General features: G+C 55.4%; 1 long non-coding RNA gene across 1 annotated transcript; it reads left to right on the top strand.

Annotated features, from left to right (window-relative positions):
• The first annotated feature begins 524 nt into the window (after positions 1-524).
• Positions 525-1,887, top strand: LOC130158768 (uncharacterized). Its single transcript, XR_008825488.1, has 2 exons — positions 525-1,195; positions 1,730-1,887. It is a non-coding gene; the product is annotated as an uncharacterized LOC130158768 (long non-coding RNA).
• The last annotated feature ends 15,631 nt before the right edge of the window (positions 1,888-17,518 follow it).

The raw sequence follows: 17,518 nt of genomic DNA, 5'->3' as shown, positions 1-17,518 counted from the left end.
GGACATGGGCTGCCATGCTTGCAGGAGTTCCCCTCCTCGGGTGCTGCCTGCGGGCCAGCTCTCTCCACTCCAGCTCTGGCAGATCTTCCTCCTTCCTGGAGCAGTGTGCCACACGTGTCACATCCTCCGGCTTCCTAAGAGCCCTCCGTTGGCTCCGCACCGACTTGCCTATGAGGATGCACTTGTAGCGTCCCACTGGTGCTTTGGAGCCTTGCTGTACTGCTTGTGCCTGGTGCCCTGGCCCCACATGCCTCGTACCCATGGAAGCTGGCACAGACACCCTGCCAGCAGCACTGGTGCTCCCGTGTTCATGGGGGTCATGCACGGGCTTAGGTGCAGGGGCCTTGCTGCTCCTGGCTGCCCGGACCTGATCTCTTCTTGTCCTTTTCAGCAGCATCATGCTGCTTTCTGAATCCCTCAAAAGGCACCGGTTTGTCTCCTGTGCAGCTGCGGTGTTGGCTGTGGGGCTGCATGGGGCAGGCCTGCAGCTCTGCATCCTGCCGGCTGCATCCCACTCACCACAGTAGACCCGAGGAGATGGGACAAGCTGTCGGGGTCTGCTGGCAGCTTCCCTGCTCTGGGAAGAAGATTTGGAAGGTGCTGCTGCCTGCGGCTGCCCATGGCCCACCTGTGGGCAGGAAGAGCATGAGTCAGGTGATGGAGGTGGCTACATTGGCACAGCGGCCCCCCCAGTGCTGGCAAGCCCAGCCGCAGCACCAAGAAAGATCCATGTGGCCCCGTCCCACCGCCACCACCCCGTCCTGCCCCATCTCTCACCTGGTGCAGGGTCTGCAGCCTGGGCAGCCTGCTCTGGTGCTGGGGGCGGGTGTTCGCCTCCTCATGCGTGGGCATCTTTGGCGGCGTCTGCCGCTGACCTGCCATGGTCACCCAGGGGAGATGCTGCCTCCTGAGGGAGTCGCTCTTCTGGGAGTGGACACCCCAGGGCTCTCGCCCCTTAAATACCCCCACGGTCACCGTGGAGACCCGCATCACATTGGCCTCTGGGCATGATGCGCTGCCTGCATCACAAAGCCCTGGGCAATGGCTGTGGAGATGCCCACGCCCCACCCGTGAGCACCTGCGCCCCTTTTGAAGTGTCTCACTTGGTGAGGGACGCCAATGGCAATAGCTTTGCCACCAGGCTCTCCAGCATCTTTGTTTTTTGGCAAAGTAAGCCTGCACGGACACGATGCGGGTGGGTTCTCTCCCGTTGCTGGGGGCTGCTGGCTGACACCGAGAGGCGTGGGTGTTGTCCGTGGGCAGCTGCCTTCCCACACGGTGAAGCTTCAGCACTGGCATCAGCTGTGGCTCTGCTCCTGGTGGTTCTGCCTGCTCCGGGCTGAGCGCTCGGGGAAGGGGAAGCATCCATGAGTGTAGGAATGGGGATGTTTCCGAGGAGCAGCCCTGTGGTTTTCTAAACCTTCTGAGTACTGGGAGCCGAGCAGCGCTGGGCTCTGGGTGTGCCCGGGGCAGCTGCTCTGGCTGAGAGCGCCCTTCCCCTGCGATGCCTCTGCTGTCTCGCTGTCTGCCATGGGCTCTCCTGCCAGGTTGGAAGGGGGTGGCGTTTCTGTCTTGGCTGAAGTGCGTAATTGATGGACGCGACCAGAAGGGGCAGATGTAGGCCTGTACGCCTTCAGCACCTTCCTAAGGGGCTTGTGCTGCTTTCCCCCCACAAAGACGTAGAGCCTGTGTTTCATGATGTGAGGTGGCTTCTTGTCTCTTGCTGCAGGGCAACAAGCCGTGGATCTCCCCGCCCCATGGAAAGGGTATCCGCCTGACCATTGCTGAAGAAAGAGACAAGAGACTGGCAGCCAAGCAGAGCAGTGGGTGACCTCCAGCTCGGGTCAGCCGTGGTCCTTTCAGTGTATTAATTATACCGTTTGCCAAGTGGCGGTGTGAGTGGCTGAGGAGCATCCAAGGGCTGGAGGGAGCCGTGCTGTGCCAGTGTGAAGCCACACTCCGCTCTCTAGAAGGGCCTGCTGATGCGGGGAGACTCCTGGTGACCTGAGCAATCACCAGAACCAACTTCCAGAAGGGCAAGGGGGAGCGGTAGGAGACCCTCCAGGCTGGTCCGTTCCTGGGAAGGTGCTGGCAGAAACGCTCCTGGACACCGTTCCCAGGGCCATGCTGGAGGAGCAGGGCTCTGGAAGAGCCAGCTGGGCTCTCCCTGGGGCCAGTGGTGCCAGACAGGCTTGAGGCTCTCTGGGATTGCCCCTGGCCGCGGGACTGAGCAGAGAGGGGAGGCTCCGTGACCAGTGCCAGGGGTGGGTGGTGCATTGGCCGGTGAGTTGGGCTTTGGCGGGGGGCGGTGCTCAGCATCCTGAGCCCAGCTGACAGCTGCTTACTGGCATGGATGGTCCCTCATGGGCTGCTCTTCAGTGCCTTTCCTCTGGAGGTGGAGTGTTGGGGTCTGCAGCGTGTCTGCAGATGAGTTAGTTGACTTTAAAGACTTAGTCGTGTTCCTTTAAAACAGCCACAAAAATGACAAGTATGTGAACAGGATGTGTAGAACCGGAGCTTAGAACCGCAGCAAACGGGCACCTACAGCAAGAGCAAAGAGCAAGCAAGAAGAAGACGACAGCAAGCCTATCAGGGTCTGACACACGTACTATCTAAGATATATAAGCAATCTGTACAGATAATAAAGGCCACTCTGGCCATTTTGTCTGAACCCAGCCACGTAGATATAGTGTTTTTATGTCCGTCTTGACTTGCGTCACCTTGACGTGCCGATATGATCCCAGTAAGGGGTATCAGGAGGAGACCCTGAGACTGTGCCCCCGATAAGGGGTGTCAGGAGCAGATCCTGAGGCTGTGACCAGCGGGTTGCTGGGGAGGTGGAGCCTGGTGAAGCGGAATAGCACAGCAGGCGGCTGCTAGATCCCGGGAGAACGTGACGCCGGTAAGGTGAGCCACCAGGGACAGCATGGGGACTAAGTTCTCTAAGGAAGATACCACTGTGCTGTCAATGTGGAAGTTAGTGTTACAGAAATGTGGAGCTACTTTAGATGGGCTGCGGTTAGGCAGTATGGTATTGAGGGCCAAGAGACACGGAGTAGAAACGTCCACCGTGACTGCTCTTAGTGTGTTGACCTGTGACAATTTAGGATCAACACTGTCGGAAGCTGTGATGAAAGAGGACAAAGAGGCGTCGGGGCATTTGGCTACACGGGGACTGCTTAGAGATGCTGTGGGGGGCTTAAAAAATGAGCAAGATGTGAGTAGGGGCTTGAAAAGTCAGCAAGACGTGAGCGGGGGTGTATCACCCAAACCTGCCCTGGATCCCCCTCCAACTACAGACAGGAGGGGGAGGGGGAGGGGGAGGGGGAGGGGGAGGGGGAGAGTCCGTGCCCCTTACCAGACGCCACTCCTCAATGTCCCAAAGCCCCTAAATAAGCCCAGCAGCATTGACCTATGTTCGGTAGCGATTCCGAGGACAAGGACAACAAGGAGAAACCTCGGTGGACCGATCCCTGCCCCCCTGAGTCCCAACGGCATTTGTGCCAGCCCACACTCCCCCCTCCCCCAGCTTCTTCTCCTTTCCCGCCTGCCCCCTCAGCTCCTCCCCTGCCTCCACAGGATGGAAACGCCAAAAATCCCGAATCGTGCCCAGCTATGACAAGGTTATCAGTCAGAGGCGGTGAAGAATGTGGAGGTGGTAGAAATCCAGTATCCAACGTTACGGTAACGCCGCGCAACCCTTGGCAATTTTGGCAGGCTGTAAAAGATGGGGCACTACAAGAGGAGAACTGGGATTTAGTAGGACATATAGACGGACCGCTCCTTGATGTTACTACTCCTTCCACCGCTGCGCCGCATGCATATCCTGTTATGACAGGAGATGCGGGGCTGCTGGTAATCCTAATGTTCATACACCGTTTGCTTGGAAAATAGTGCAGGACTTGCAAAACACTGTTTCTCAGTACGGGGTGAATTCGCCGGCTACAATGCAATTCTTGCGTGTGCTTACCACGGACACTTGGACTCCTTTTGATAGTTCTCAGACGGCACAGATCATGTCCCAGCCTGTGCAACTAGCGGTCTTCCACGCAACCTGGCGGGTAGCTGCGCAACAGCAAGGGCTGCCGAATCGAAACCTTCCGCAAGATGATCCCCGGGTTGGTAATGGGCCTGATGTGTTGGTGGGTACTGGGCAGTATGCCAACCCTCAACATCAGGCTCAGTGCCCCCCCCCCAGTATTCGATCAAATAAAAAATATAGGCATGCAAGCAATAATAAAAACTGCACAATTAGCAGAGTCAATGAGCGTTATCCAGCAATTAAGCAAGGCCCAAAAGAACCATTTTTGCCATTTGTGGAAAAGTTGCAACATGCTGTTGCCTCTCAAGTGTTTGACCCTCACCTGCGTGCCATGCTAGTAAGGCAATCGTGCTAATGCTGATTGTCAAAAAATAATAGAAGGATTGCCAGGAGGACCCAGCTTAGAAACTGTGATATCAGCCTGTGCCAAGGTAGGTGCCTTGGAACGCAAAATAGCAGTAATGGCTGCTGTGCAAATGCAATGTTACTCTTGCGGTAAGTCAGCACGCCTTAAACAGGGCTGCCCCTCCAAAAAACAATGCGTGGCAAAACCTAGACTGTCCACGTCAGAAATTCCTTGTTTCCACTGTGGAAAGAAAGGACATTTTGCAAAGCAATGTCATTCTCGTTTTGATAGAGAAGGATTCCACGCACCGGGCCAGGGAAACGCTCACAAGAGCGCGAGGAGGCGCGCAATGACACAAGTACCTCTGGCTGCCACACCAACCAGCCAGCCAGCCTCATGTGAGCAATTATCAGGGAGGACCCAAGGATCAGCAGGGATGGATGGATGCACCAGTGAATCGGTAACTCTAGCCAGCCATGGAGTGTTTAAGGTCCCTCTGAATGCTCAGGGGCCAACAGGGAAGGGCCTTAGTGCCTTACTGATAGGTCGATCTAGTACTACTTTACACAAGATCCAAGTCCATGTTGGTGTTATTGATGCAGACTTCACAGGTTAAATATGTGCCTTAGTTTCCACACGGGTGCCTCCTGTTACAATTCCGAAAAATACAGGCCTTGCTCAACTTGTGCTTTTTGTGAGTTGTGTTTCCCCAACAGAGCCCGCATGGCGGGGTGATGAAGGATTCGGCTCCACAGGAATACCTCAAGCGTGTTGGACGCAAGAACTATCTCCACAACGACCTAACCTGACCTGCACTGTGGCGTCATCGGGAGGTACTCCTGCACAAGTGAAGTTGAGCGGTCGGTCTTCTGGATACCGGAGCAGACGTAACTGTCATATGGAGCAAAGACTGCCGCCTCAAAGGGCTTTGGTAAATAACGCAGCGGGAGTTGTAGGTCTGGGGGGCATGACTACTAGCTGCTTGTCTGTAAAACCTATACAGATCAAAACACAAATGGACAGACTGCCTCCGTCTGGCCATATGTTACCACCGCACCACTCACTTTGTGGGGCCGAGATTGCTTAGGACAATGTGACAGAAAGCTTAGAAATAACTAGATTAACAGGAGATGGAAAACTTAGAATAATTAAAATTCTCATTGTCTGCACAAAGAGGAGCTTCACAGTGTGACTTGGCAAATGAGGCGAGGAGCTTCACAGTAGGACTTGGCAAATTAGGCCCGGTCCTGGGGCCCTTTGTACTGATAAGGTGGACCTGGGATGCTCTGTGTGCCGATAAGAAGACACCGGTATGCGAACCTCTGTGCCTTGAGGTAGGAAAACCGGATCTGTCCCGTTTTATGGATCGGAAGAAACTCAAGACACGACTGAGTCTGCGCGAAGAGTGAAGGTGAAAAGTTCAGAGCGAGGGAGGCTACTAAGCCTTCATCCTCAACGACCCCCCGCGAGCACCACCAGGAGGCAGTGAGCAAGTGCAAATGGGAGGAAACTTATGTTAGTGACTTCTGGGTAGACTCATTATCCTAACCCAACCTCTTCTTGGGCATCTATTGGATATGTATGAATGTATACTTGAAATCACACGTGCACAAAGAGGTCGGGGCAGCAGGTGCTTTTGGAATTATCCACCCTGATGCCCGCCGGTGAATTAAACGTGCCTGCTTTATAGCCTATGCTGAGTTACAGAGTTTAATTCCGCACGTCAAATGGGGAGTTTGTATCACCACGGATTTTTAACTGGGACCAACGTGCTACAGGGAGCGAAACAGCCTAGCCTTGGTCTCACTTGGTTAACCGATAAACCAGTATGGGTAGATCAGTGGCCCCTGCCCCAGGAAAAGCTGTGTGCCCTGCATGGATTAGTCAAGGAGCAATTAGACGCGGGCCAGGCTGAAGAATCCCATAGGCCGTGGAAGACCCCTGTATTTGTGGTAAAAAAGAAATCAGGTAAATGGCGATTGTTGCGTGACCTGCGTAAAGTCAATGCAGTGACGGCCTCTATGGGGGCCTTGCAGCCAGGATTGCCGTCTGCCACCGTGACACCAGTGGAGTGAGACATTTTAGTTACTGATCTGAAAGATTGTTTTCTTACCATTCCTTTAGATCCAAAAGACAAAGCCAAGTTGGCCCTTACAGTACCAACTAGAAGTAGCTCTGAGCCCACAAAAAGCTACCACTGGACCGTGCTGCCTCAAGGCATGAGAAACCTGCCAACCATTTGTCAATGGTTTGTAGCCCAAGCCCTGAGCTCAGTGAGAGACAAATACCAAGATGTTTACTGTTATCATTACACGGATGACATTTTGCTAGCAGCACCGTCAAAAGAGCTGCTGGAGACAGTTGAGAAGGATGCCAGGCACAGTTTAGCAGAGTTTGGATTGACTGTAGCTCCTGAAGAAGTTCAGAGGCAAGGGCCCTGGAAATATCTGGGCATGAATGTGCTGAAGAGAACTGTGTCTCCACAACCTATCAAATTGAAACTGGACGTAAAGGCCTTGAGCGATGTCCAAAAGCTTGCAGGAATGCCGAATTGGCTACAGCCTTATTATTTAGGCCTTACTAATGAACAAAGGCAACCTTTTTTGCAACTTTTAAAAGGAGACACAGATCTTTTAGCCCCAAGGCATTTAACACCTGCAGCCTTGGCACTTGTGAAAGAAGTCAAACAGTTGATCTCTGCACGACATGTGTGGCGTGTAGATATCACGCTTCCTTTAAGTGGTTTTATTTTAATGGACCAGTCTTCTCCTTATGCTATGCTGGCCCAGTGGAACCAGGCTTGGGAAGATCCACTGCATGTGCTTGAGTGGTTGGTTCTGCCTTTGCAGCCTAAGAAAACCGCTGTTGGATGGTACAAACTTGTTGCCGATTTGATCATAAAAATCCCAAAGTGATGTTTAGAGTGGACTGGAGTTGATGCGTCAGCTGTGATTAGCCCCGTACAACAATTCTCTTTTGAATGGGCGCTGTCAAACTCTACTGCCCTCCAAGTGGCTCTTGCCAATATTCAAGGGCAAGTTCAGTACCATCATCCACCTCACCCACTTTTGAAAATGACTGTAGATCTAACTTTGCAGCCACGGCAACTGAGTCAGAGACGACCAGTCAAAGGTGGCACAGTATTTGCAGACGGGTCTGGAAAAAACGGGGAAAGCCGTAGTTGCTTGCAAACAGAATGGGCAATGGCATTCCCAAATTGTGTATCGGGAAGGATGCCCGCAAGCTGTAGGGTTGCGGGCTGCGGCCTTGGCATTTCAATCCTTCCCAGGCCCTCTTAATCTCGTTACTGATTCAGCCTGTGTGGCAGCCCTCCTTCCCAAGTTAGAGATGGCTGTCCTTGGCCATGTCAACAATCCCAAGCTTTTTGCACTTTTGACTTTAGTTTGGGAAGAGATTCGGAAACGCCATTCTCCATTTTATGTTACGCATGTTAACAGCCATGCTTCCCTACCCGGTTTTGTAATTGAAGGCAATGCTAGAGTTGATGCTCTGGTTTCTGTGGCTCTGTTGGTGCCTGTTCCTGATGTCCACCAGCAGGCTGTGTTAGCCCACCAATTTTATCATCAGAATTGGCGATCCTTGTATCATCAGTTTGGTCAAAAGGGTCTCTCTCAGGCTGCTGCAGGCAGTACTGTTGCAGCCTGTGCAGACTGTCAAAATGTTACCTCCGTGCCCGATTATGGAGTTAATCCTAGAGGCCTTCAAGCTTTACCGCTTTGGCAAACAGATGTAACTCATTACAACGAGTTTGGCAGACAAAAACATGTCCATGTTACAACAGATGCATATTCTTCTGCAATGATTGCTCCTGCCCGCACAGGTGAGACCACTCGTGAGGTCATTCGGCCCTGGCAACGTGCTTTGTCTGTGCTCGGCGTCCCCCTTGCGATCAAAACGGTCAATGGACCTGCCTATAGCTCTAAGTCCGTTCAGTCAGTTCCTTTCCCTGTGAGGGATCTCCCCCAAATTTGCTCTTCCCCATTCCTCCCGGGCCAAGCCATCGTTGAACGCATGAATGGTACTCTCAAACGCCTGCTTGAAAAACAGGGAGGAGGAATGAAGGGAATGACCCCAGAGGCACGTTTAGAGAAAGCACGCTACGTTTTGATCTTTTTGAAAATCTCTGCCGACCGTGCGGTGCCTCCCATTGTGCGGCACTTTGTGTCAATTGGTGCTAAGCAGCAAAAGCACAAAGGCGTCTTAGTACGCCTGAAAGACCCTTGTACCGGGCATTTCGTCAGGACCGCATGGATTGTTAACCTGGGGGAGAGGTTATGCTTGTGTTTCTACAGATGAAGGTCCGCGATGGATACCTGCTGGCTGTGTGCGGCCTGAGCTTAGCGTGCCGGATCGTGGGAGCACCGCTGCCGCCAGTCAACCCAACAGCTAATGTGCGGTCTCCTTAGCACAGCAACTGAACCCGTCCTGGTTTGGTGTGTCTGTGGTGCAAGGCAGTCAACCTTTCCACACATGTCTGATCGATGTGGCCTTCCTCAAAACTTGCAACGTGTGTTAACAGACATCATTGCGTAAAAGCAAACGTACGATTTTGACAAAGACTTTGGGGAATGAAGGACCTTACTGAAAGCCTTCCGATATTTGGGATAATCGGTTACCTCTGTATAACGTTAAACCGCAAGAAGTTGATATTGTTGGCACTTTGAATGCCGACAGTTGTTTTTCTGTAGATGCTAATGTAGTAGGAGGCCATGATGGGACCATGACACCCGCATAAATCAACCCGTGAACATGTTGATAAGCATAATGCGCTTAAACGCCATATAGCTTTAGATGAAGCGTGTAATGACGTAGTTGATTTATGGAACCGATGGGAACATATTGCAGCAGCTCTTCGCTTACCCGGAGCAGCAGCAGGGAAAGCATTAAAAGAGTTAAATCACCTTCTTTGTTAGGTAGTTAAGAATGTGAGTCAAACCTCTAGTGTTCTGGGATTGTTAGCTGATGATTTGCCCCGAGTACAACACGCAGTTTTACAAAACAGAGCAACTATTGACTTTTTGTTGTTGACTCAGGGACATGGCTGAGAGTATTTTGGTGGCATGTGCTGCATTGATTGTAGGCGCCCCATTGCAGCAACATGTTACCAAAATCTGAGAAAATGCCGGGCTTTTGGCATCGATTCACTCGACTGGCAGGATTGATTGTTTGCTATTGCCTTGTTTGCCATTGTGTTTGCAAAGGACCCTGCAGCACACAGCAAACCTGGTACTAGCTGTTCAAAACCAAAAAGGGGGGTTTTTTGGGGTCTGCAGCGCGACTGCAGATGAGTTAGTTGACTTTAAAGACTTGTCTTAAAGTCGTGTTCCTTTAAGACAGTCACAAAAATGACAAGTATGTGAACAGGATGTGTAGAACCGGAGCTTAGAACCGCAGCAAACGGGCACCTACAGCAAGAGCAAAGAGCAAGCAAGAGGAGGACGACAACAAGCCTATCAGGGTCTGACACATGTACTATCTAAGATATATAAGCAATCTGTACAGATAATAAAGGCCATTCTGGCCATTTTGTCTGAACCCAGCCACGTAGATACAGTGTTTTTATGTCTGTCTCGCCTTGCGTCGCCACAGTGGAGCGTGTGAGGAATCACAATGACAGCAGGGGTAGGGGAGGCCCCCGCACTGCGGGTGGCAGTGGCAGTGGTGGAGGCTTGGCAGCTCTCGGGAGGGAGTTGGCCAGGCCAGAAGCATGGGCTGCTGCGGGCCCCAGGAAGTCCAGCAAAGGCAGGTGCTGAGCAGCGGCTCGGGGATGGGCTGATGCCCCCTGCCCAGGGGCTGTGGCTGTGGCCGGGTGGCTGGAGAGCAGCAGTGCCTGTGGGAAAGGCCCCAGAGGCCAAGGTGGGCAGGGGCGTGCGGCGTGCCCGGGCAGCAAGGGCAGTTCCGCAGCCCGGGCTGCGCTAGCGAGGGCACAGGCGGCACTGCGGGGAAGGGGTTCCTCTGTGCCATGGGCACAGGGCAGTGCGTGCCCGGGCACTGGGTGCGGGCTGCGGCTGCGCGAGTCCGGGCAGACACGGGCCCCGTGGGGCGAGGCCAGCGGAGGCCCCATCTGGTTGGGAGCTGGAATGCCAGCGGCATGGGCAGAGGCCGAGGGCACAGGCTCTGCTCAGCGTGGAGAAGAGGGAGCACAGCGGCTCTCCAGCTCTGCCTGCTGGCGTGGGCCTTGCCTGCGCGGGTCTTTCTGCCAGGGTGGAGCAGGCACACATGAGCCCTGGGGGAAAATGGTCAGCTTTTATTGGCCTCAGAAAGCATGCAGGGGCCAGCAGAGGCTGGCGCCACGATGTCCTCAGGGCAGCTGAATGCGTGGGGCGCAGTCCCGGCAGCCATCCCTCCAGTGCCTCCCTGCACTGCACCTTCCGCATGCAGCACGGGCTCAGGGGCAGCCGGCACCTTCATGGGCCCCGCTGGCAGCAGGGCGCTGCTGCTCTCGCTGTGCCGTGATGCAGGTACAGGAGAAAGCCCTGCGCAGAGCCCTGAGCACCCTGCGGAAGAGGGAGGGCCGTCGCCGTCGAGCTGGGGTGTGCGGCAGGGCGGCGATGCCTGTGGAAGAAGGAGAGCTGTAGGCAAGGGGCTGGGCAGGTAATGGGCAAGGTCCTGCCTGCTCCCCACCACCGAGGGCTTTCCCCAGGGAGGGGTGTCCAGGGAACGGCCAGCCCCTCTGCACGCAGTCCTGCCGCCCTGGCCTGGGTGCAGGGCGCCGGGACAGCCGGACCGGGCCTGCCCTGGCCGAGGCAGCGCTCGACTCGGACGTACCTGGCTCATCCTCGGGCTCATCCCTGGAGCCGGAGCAGGGCGATGTGTTACCACTCTGCTCGGAGGCTGCCTGGCCCTCCGGGGGATCAGCGTGGGGGTCCTGGAAGAGCTCCAGGCTGTCTTCCCACTTGTCGTCCTCCTTGGCCAAGACCCCTGGCGCCTCCTATAAAAACAGGAACAACAAAGGGAGAGCTAAGCATCCGTCACTGGATGCGGGGAGAAACCGGCGCTTGGGGATGGGGTTTCGTGGTAGGCTTGGCAGTGTTAGGTGTCAGGTTGGCTGGGCTTACGGTCCTGCAGCCAGAGGAGGGCCGCATGTCGCCTCTGTGCTGGGAGGTCGCCTGCATGGGGAGAGCAAGACTAAAGGCGGGGGCGGGGGCCGCGGGGGTGGTGGTGGTGGGGAGGAGATGGAGAGGATGTCCACCAGCCATGTCCCTGCCACACATGCCCCGGGCGCCGCGCCTGCCTCCGGTACCTGGGGATGCTCGGTGCTGGCCACGCACCCCTGGCTCACCTGGTGCCAAGGCTCCCAAGGCAGGGGACAAGCTGTCTCATTGTCTCCGTTCTCTGCTGCTGGGGCAAGGTGTGGTGTGGCGGTGTTGTCCACAGCATTTTCAGGCAACAAAAAAGCCCCTTCATGATCATGTGCTGCCGGGGAGACGATGGCTGCACTAGCCTCTCCTGGAGGGTCTCCAGACATGGGAGAAGCCATGTGTTCTCCATCCTGGCGTTCGTCTGGGACAGGAGAGGCTGTGCTGGGCTCTCCCCGAGGCTCTGCAGCCAATGTAGACTCGCTATCCTCAGTTGCTGCACGTGGTTTTACTGCCATCGCCGCACCCATGCTTTGTGCCGAGTGCCGCTGTTCCACCGGCTGCTGGCTGCGTTCTTGGATCACAGCCTCAAGCTCGTGCAGGACATCACTCATGTCCCACCAAGCTGCGTCCTGCAGAGCCACGGTGTGGGCTGTGGGGCTGTGTGGGGCAGGTGCCTGGCTCCCTGTCTGTGCTGCTGTGCCCTGCTTGCTGAAGAGAGAAGCCGGTGCCTTTGCCGCCTCCTGTTCTGTGGGAGCGAGTGGCGAGCGCTGCTCCTCTTCCTCAGCAGCTGCAGCCAGGGCAGCAGCTGCTGGCTCGGTGTTTGTGGAATGTGCCGGGTCAGCAGACGCATCCTGCAGGTGCCCAGCTGTGACTCCTGCCGCGTGTGTGCCAGAGCTGCTGGGACGGCAGGACCCCTCCAAAAGCTCTGGGAACAAAGGGTTGACCCAGATGCTGTGGATCTTGATGTCCTCTTCTTGGGACAGTTCTTTGGTGCTGATATCTTCCCAGCTATCAAGCTTGGCCAGGGCCCCTGGGTGGTTCTTTGGCACTTGTGGGACTAAGGCCCTTTCTGCCTTCGCCCAGTGCTTCCCGCGGACATGGGCTGCCATGCTTGCAGGACTTCCTGCAGGACTTCCCCTCCTCCTGTGCTGGCTGTGGGCCAGGAATCTCGACTTCAGCTTCTGCAGATCCTCCTCCTTCCTGGAGCAGTCTGCCACATGTGAAATAACCTCAGGCTTCCTACGGGCCCTCCGTTGGCTCCGCACCGGCTTGCCTATGAGGATGCACTTGTAGCGTCCCACTGGTGCTTTGGAGCCTTGCTGTACTGCTCGTGCCTGGTGCCCTGGCCCCACATGCCTCGTACCCATGGAAGCTGGCACAGACACCCTGCCAGCAGCACTGGTGCTCCCGTGTTCATGGGGGTCATGCACGGGCTTAGGTGCAGGGGCCTTGCTGCTCCTGGCTGCCTGGACCTCATCTCTTCTTGCCCTTTCCACCAGCATCATGCTGCTTTTTGAGTCCTGCTTTTCCGCTGGCCTCTTGTGCCGCACCTCACTTACGTCCCACTGAGCTGCGTCCTGCAGAGCCACGGTGTGGGCTGTGGGGCTGTGTGGGGCAGGTGCCTGGCTCCCTGTCTGTGCTGCTGTGCCCTGCTTGCTGAAGAGAGAAGCCGCTGCCTTTGCCGCCTCCTGTTCTGTGGGAGCGAGTGGCGAGCGCTGCTCCTCTTCCTCAGCAGCTGCAGCCAGGGCAGCAGCTGCTGGCTCGGTGTTTGTGGAATGTGCCGGGTCAGCAGACGCATCCTGCAGGTGCCCAGCTGTGACTCCTGCCACGTGTGTGCCAGAGCTGCTGGGACGGCAGGACCCCTCCAAAAGCTCTGGGAACAAAGGGTTGACCCAGATGCTGTGGATCTTGATGTCCTCTTCTTGGGACAGTTCTTTGGTGCTGATATCTTCCCAGCTATCAAGCTTGGCCAGGGCCCCTGGGTGGTTCTTTGGCACTTGTGGGACTAAGGCCCTTTCGGCCGTCGCCCAGTGCTTCCCGTGGACATGGGCTGCCATGCTTGCAGGAGTTCCCCTCCTCGGGTGCTGCCTGCGGGCCAGCTCTCTCCACTCCAGCTCTGGCAGATCTTCCTCCTTCCTGGAGCAGTGTGCCACACGTGTCACATCCTCCGGCTTCCTAAGAGCCCTCCGTTGGCTCCGCACCGACTTGCCTATGAGGATGCACTTGTAGCGTCCCACTGGTGCTTTGGAGCCTTGCTGTACTGCTTGTGCCTGGTGCCCTGGCCCCACATGCCTCGTACCCATGGAAGCTGGCACAGACACCCTGCCAGCAGCACTGGTGCTCCCATGTTCATGGGGATCATGCACGGGCTTAGGTGCAGGGGCCTTGCTGCTCCTGGCTGCCCGGACCTGATCTCTTCTTGTCCTTTTCAGCAGCATCATGCTGCTTTCTGAATCCCTCAAAAGGCACCGGTTTGTCTCCTGTGCAGCTGTGGTGTTGGCTGTGGGGCTGCATGGGGCACGCCTGCAGCTCTGCATCCTGCCGGCTGCATCCCACTCACCACAGCAGACCCGAGGAGATGGGACAAGCTGTCGGGGTCTGCTGGCAGCTTCCCTGCTCTGGGAAGAAGATTCGGAAGGTGCTGCTGCCTGCGGCTGCCCATGGCCCACCTGTGGGCAGGAAGAGCATGAGTCAGGTGATGGAGGTGGCTACATTGGCACAGCGGCCCCCCCAGTGCTGGCAAGCCCAGCCGCAGCACCAAGAAAGATCCATGTGGCCCCGTCCCACCGCCACCACCCCTCCTGCCCCATCTCTCACCTGGTGCAGGGTCTGCAGCCTGGGCAGCCTGCTCTGGTGCTGGGGGCGGGTGTTCGCCTCCTCATGCGTGGGCATCTTTGGCGGCGTCTGCCGCTGACCTGCCATGGTCACCCAGGGGAGATGCTGCCTCCTGAGGGAGTCGCTCTTCTGGGAGTGGACACCCCAGGGCTCTCGCCCCTTAAATACCCCCACGGTCACCGTGGAGACCCGCATCACATTGGCCTCTGGGCATGATGCGCTGCCTGCATCACAAAGCCCTGGGCAATGGCTGTGGAGATGCCCACGCCCCACCCGTGAGCACCTGCGCCCCTTTTGAAGTGTCTCACTTGGTGAGGGACGCCAATGGCAATAGCTTTGCCACCAGGCTCTCCAGCATCTTTGTTTTTTGGCAAAGTAAGCCTGCACGGACACGATGCGGGTGGGTTCTCTCCCGTTGCTGGGGGCTGCTGGCTGACACCGAGAGGCGTGGGTGTTGTCCGTGGGCAGCTGCCTTCCCACACGGTGAAGCTTCAGCACTGGCATCAGCTGTGGCTCTGCTCCTGGTGGTTCTGCCTGCTCCGGGCTGAGCGCTCGGGGAAGGGGAAGCATCCATGAGTGTAGGAATGGGGATGTTTCCGAGGAGCAGCCCTGTGGTTTTCTAAACCTTCTGAGTACTGGGAGCCGAGCAGCGCTGGGCTCTGGGTGTGCCCGGGGCAGCTGCTCTGGCTGAGAGCGCCCTTCCCCTGCGATGCCTCTGCTGTCTCGCTGTCTGCCATGGGCTCTCCTGCCAGGTTGGAAGGGGGTGGCGTTTCTGTCTTGGCTGAAGTGCGTAATTGATGGACGCGACCAGAAGGGGCAGATGTAGGCCTGTACGCCTTCAGCACCTTCCTAAGGGGCTTGTGCTGGCCAACTTCCACCGCTTTTCCTCTCTGACAGGGAGAGTTGTGCCCCTGTCCATGTTTTCTGGTTGGTGGTGGCTTTTTCTCCCTTGCTGCAGTGCAACAAGCCGTGGATCTCTGCTCCGTGGAAAGGGCATCCACCTGAGCAGTACTGATGAGATTGACTGGAGACTGTCTGCCAAGTAGAGCAACATCTGAAGTCCAGCTTGGGCCAGCTCTGGTCCTTCCAGTGTATTCATTAAATCATTTAACGTCTGGATGTGAGTCTGCATGGCTGGAGAGCTGCAGCATCTGTGGGAAAGGCTCTGGAGGCCAAGGTGGGCAGGGGTGGGAAGTGTGCCTGGGAAGCAAGGGCAGTCCCACTCGTGTTTTCCCATCCCCATCTAGGAAAGAAGAGCTGTGCCCATGTTCCTCCCATCTAGATGCTCTCAGCCCGGGCCCACCTCAGTTCTTCCTCTTCTGCAGCTCCACAGACCCATGGCCACCCTTCAAGAAGCCCAGTGCTCAGCGGCTTGGAGGCTGCAGGATGGGTAGGGGTTGAGCGAGCAGGATCACCCGTCTACTTCCTGCTTCCTTCTGTGTAGAAGAATGTCTGCAGAAGCGTGGACTTATAATCTCTGAAGATCTGCACAATCCAGGCCTGGTATTAGAATAGGCCTGTAATCAGAATTGTGCTGAAGTTAACAAGAAAGGTAGCCTTGAGCTATTCTTGAATCCTGAGACCAAGTAATTATGTTGTGCCAACAGGCCGTGGCTGTAACAAGCTACAGCTGCTGGGAAAGCAGGTGCAGGGCCAAGGAAGATAGGGAGCGGTATGGGAATATAGGGAGTAACAAACTACAAGGCTGAAGCACAGCAACACAATTAGCTACATGGTCTTTTAGTCATGGTAATTAGGGGTGTGAGAACCACACGCGCTTAGAGACTACTAACCAATTATATTTTTGCTTTACAAATATGCATGTGTATCAATTCTATATAAGTAGTGTTAGAAACTAATATGAGTTATGCATCTTGCTCAACTTTATTGAGCGACTTCTTGACTCCGGCGAACCCTTCTTCCAACACTTCTGGTTCTGGAAAACACGGTTAGCTTTTCCCTCTATTATGCCAGTGCTTGCATTTGCAAGAGGAGCAGGAAAGAATGAGAATCTGCTGCACACAACTGACGCCATTAGTGTCAGTTTTTTTCCCACAACAGATGAGAAATTTTAGTAGCAGCCGAGGGAGAGTCAACTCCCTGGCTCCAGGAAGACGACACTTTTCCCTTGGCAATGTTTTATAAGAGAAGGACCACGCAGGCACAGCACAGTTGGAAGTAAGACTCTGCTGCCGGGATGATGTCAAGAGGTTCATCTCCCAACATGCCACACGCTTGCTCAAGCTCCAAGCCTGGACCGTGGTTCCTGGAATCCAGCTCAGTCATGATTTTCTACCCAGTTCTCCCTCCCTGCAGCAGCAGCCGCCCTGGACTCCTCACATTTACAGTTGTAGCTCATCCTGAAACGGAGCAAGGCTGGAGGCTGATGTCTTCGTCCATGTTAAGTGTGTAGGCCCTGGGAGGATGCGAGCCAGATGTCTTGGCCTGGTGGCTGAAGGCACTGCCTTCCCTGCAGCTGACATACTAGTTTTTCATGCTGAGGAACAGCTCCAACATAAGCAGAAACAATTGCAGACCATGGGATGAACTTTTTGGCAACACTGGAGCACTTCTTGAGGCAGGGGAAGCAGGGGCAGTTGAACACCCTTCCCCTCACATGCCAAAAGCATCAACCTGTCTCCATGGATATACTACCTCCCTCTCTGACTCCCAACCCACTCTGTCGTGTTATATGCCGTTCCTGCATCCCATTTTACCTGGCACACACAGCCAAGAGCTGAGTGTGATTAGAAAGGACTCAAATTCACCCATGGCGGCCAGAGAACTAATAACATGCTCCTGACATCATCATGCCCCCTGTGTCCTGCATCACCAGTGACTGGTTCTCCCAACCCACTTCATCCTGTGCTCTCCAAATATGCATTAGCACACTTCCTCCATCACTCTGATAGTTCAGTCCCTTACCTCCTGTCCTAGCAACGAACGGTAAGCCCCTCTCCTTATTTTTCCCATCCCTTCAATACCCCATCTTACACTGATCACCAGGTTGGAGCACACACCTGGCTTCAAATACAAGCTTTCATGGGAGCCACTGCATCCCATTTTTTTCATTCCATCAGGGATGTGGTTTTCCTACACAGGCAGCTCTTGCTGCGAATGGCACAGCCCTCTGCGCAGCAGGACTGCAAGCTCACCAGCCGGGAAGTGCTGCATGAAAAGAGGTAGCTCTGC

Source organism: Falco biarmicus, chromosome 14 (genome assembly GCF_023638135.1).
Source record: "Falco biarmicus isolate bFalBia1 chromosome 14, bFalBia1.pri, whole genome shotgun sequence".
Classification (NCBI taxonomy): Eukaryota; Metazoa; Chordata; class Aves; order Falconiformes; family Falconidae; genus Falco; species Falco biarmicus.
The sequence above is the reverse complement of the archived record's forward strand: the minus strand, read 5'-3'. Positions and strand labels throughout refer to the sequence as shown.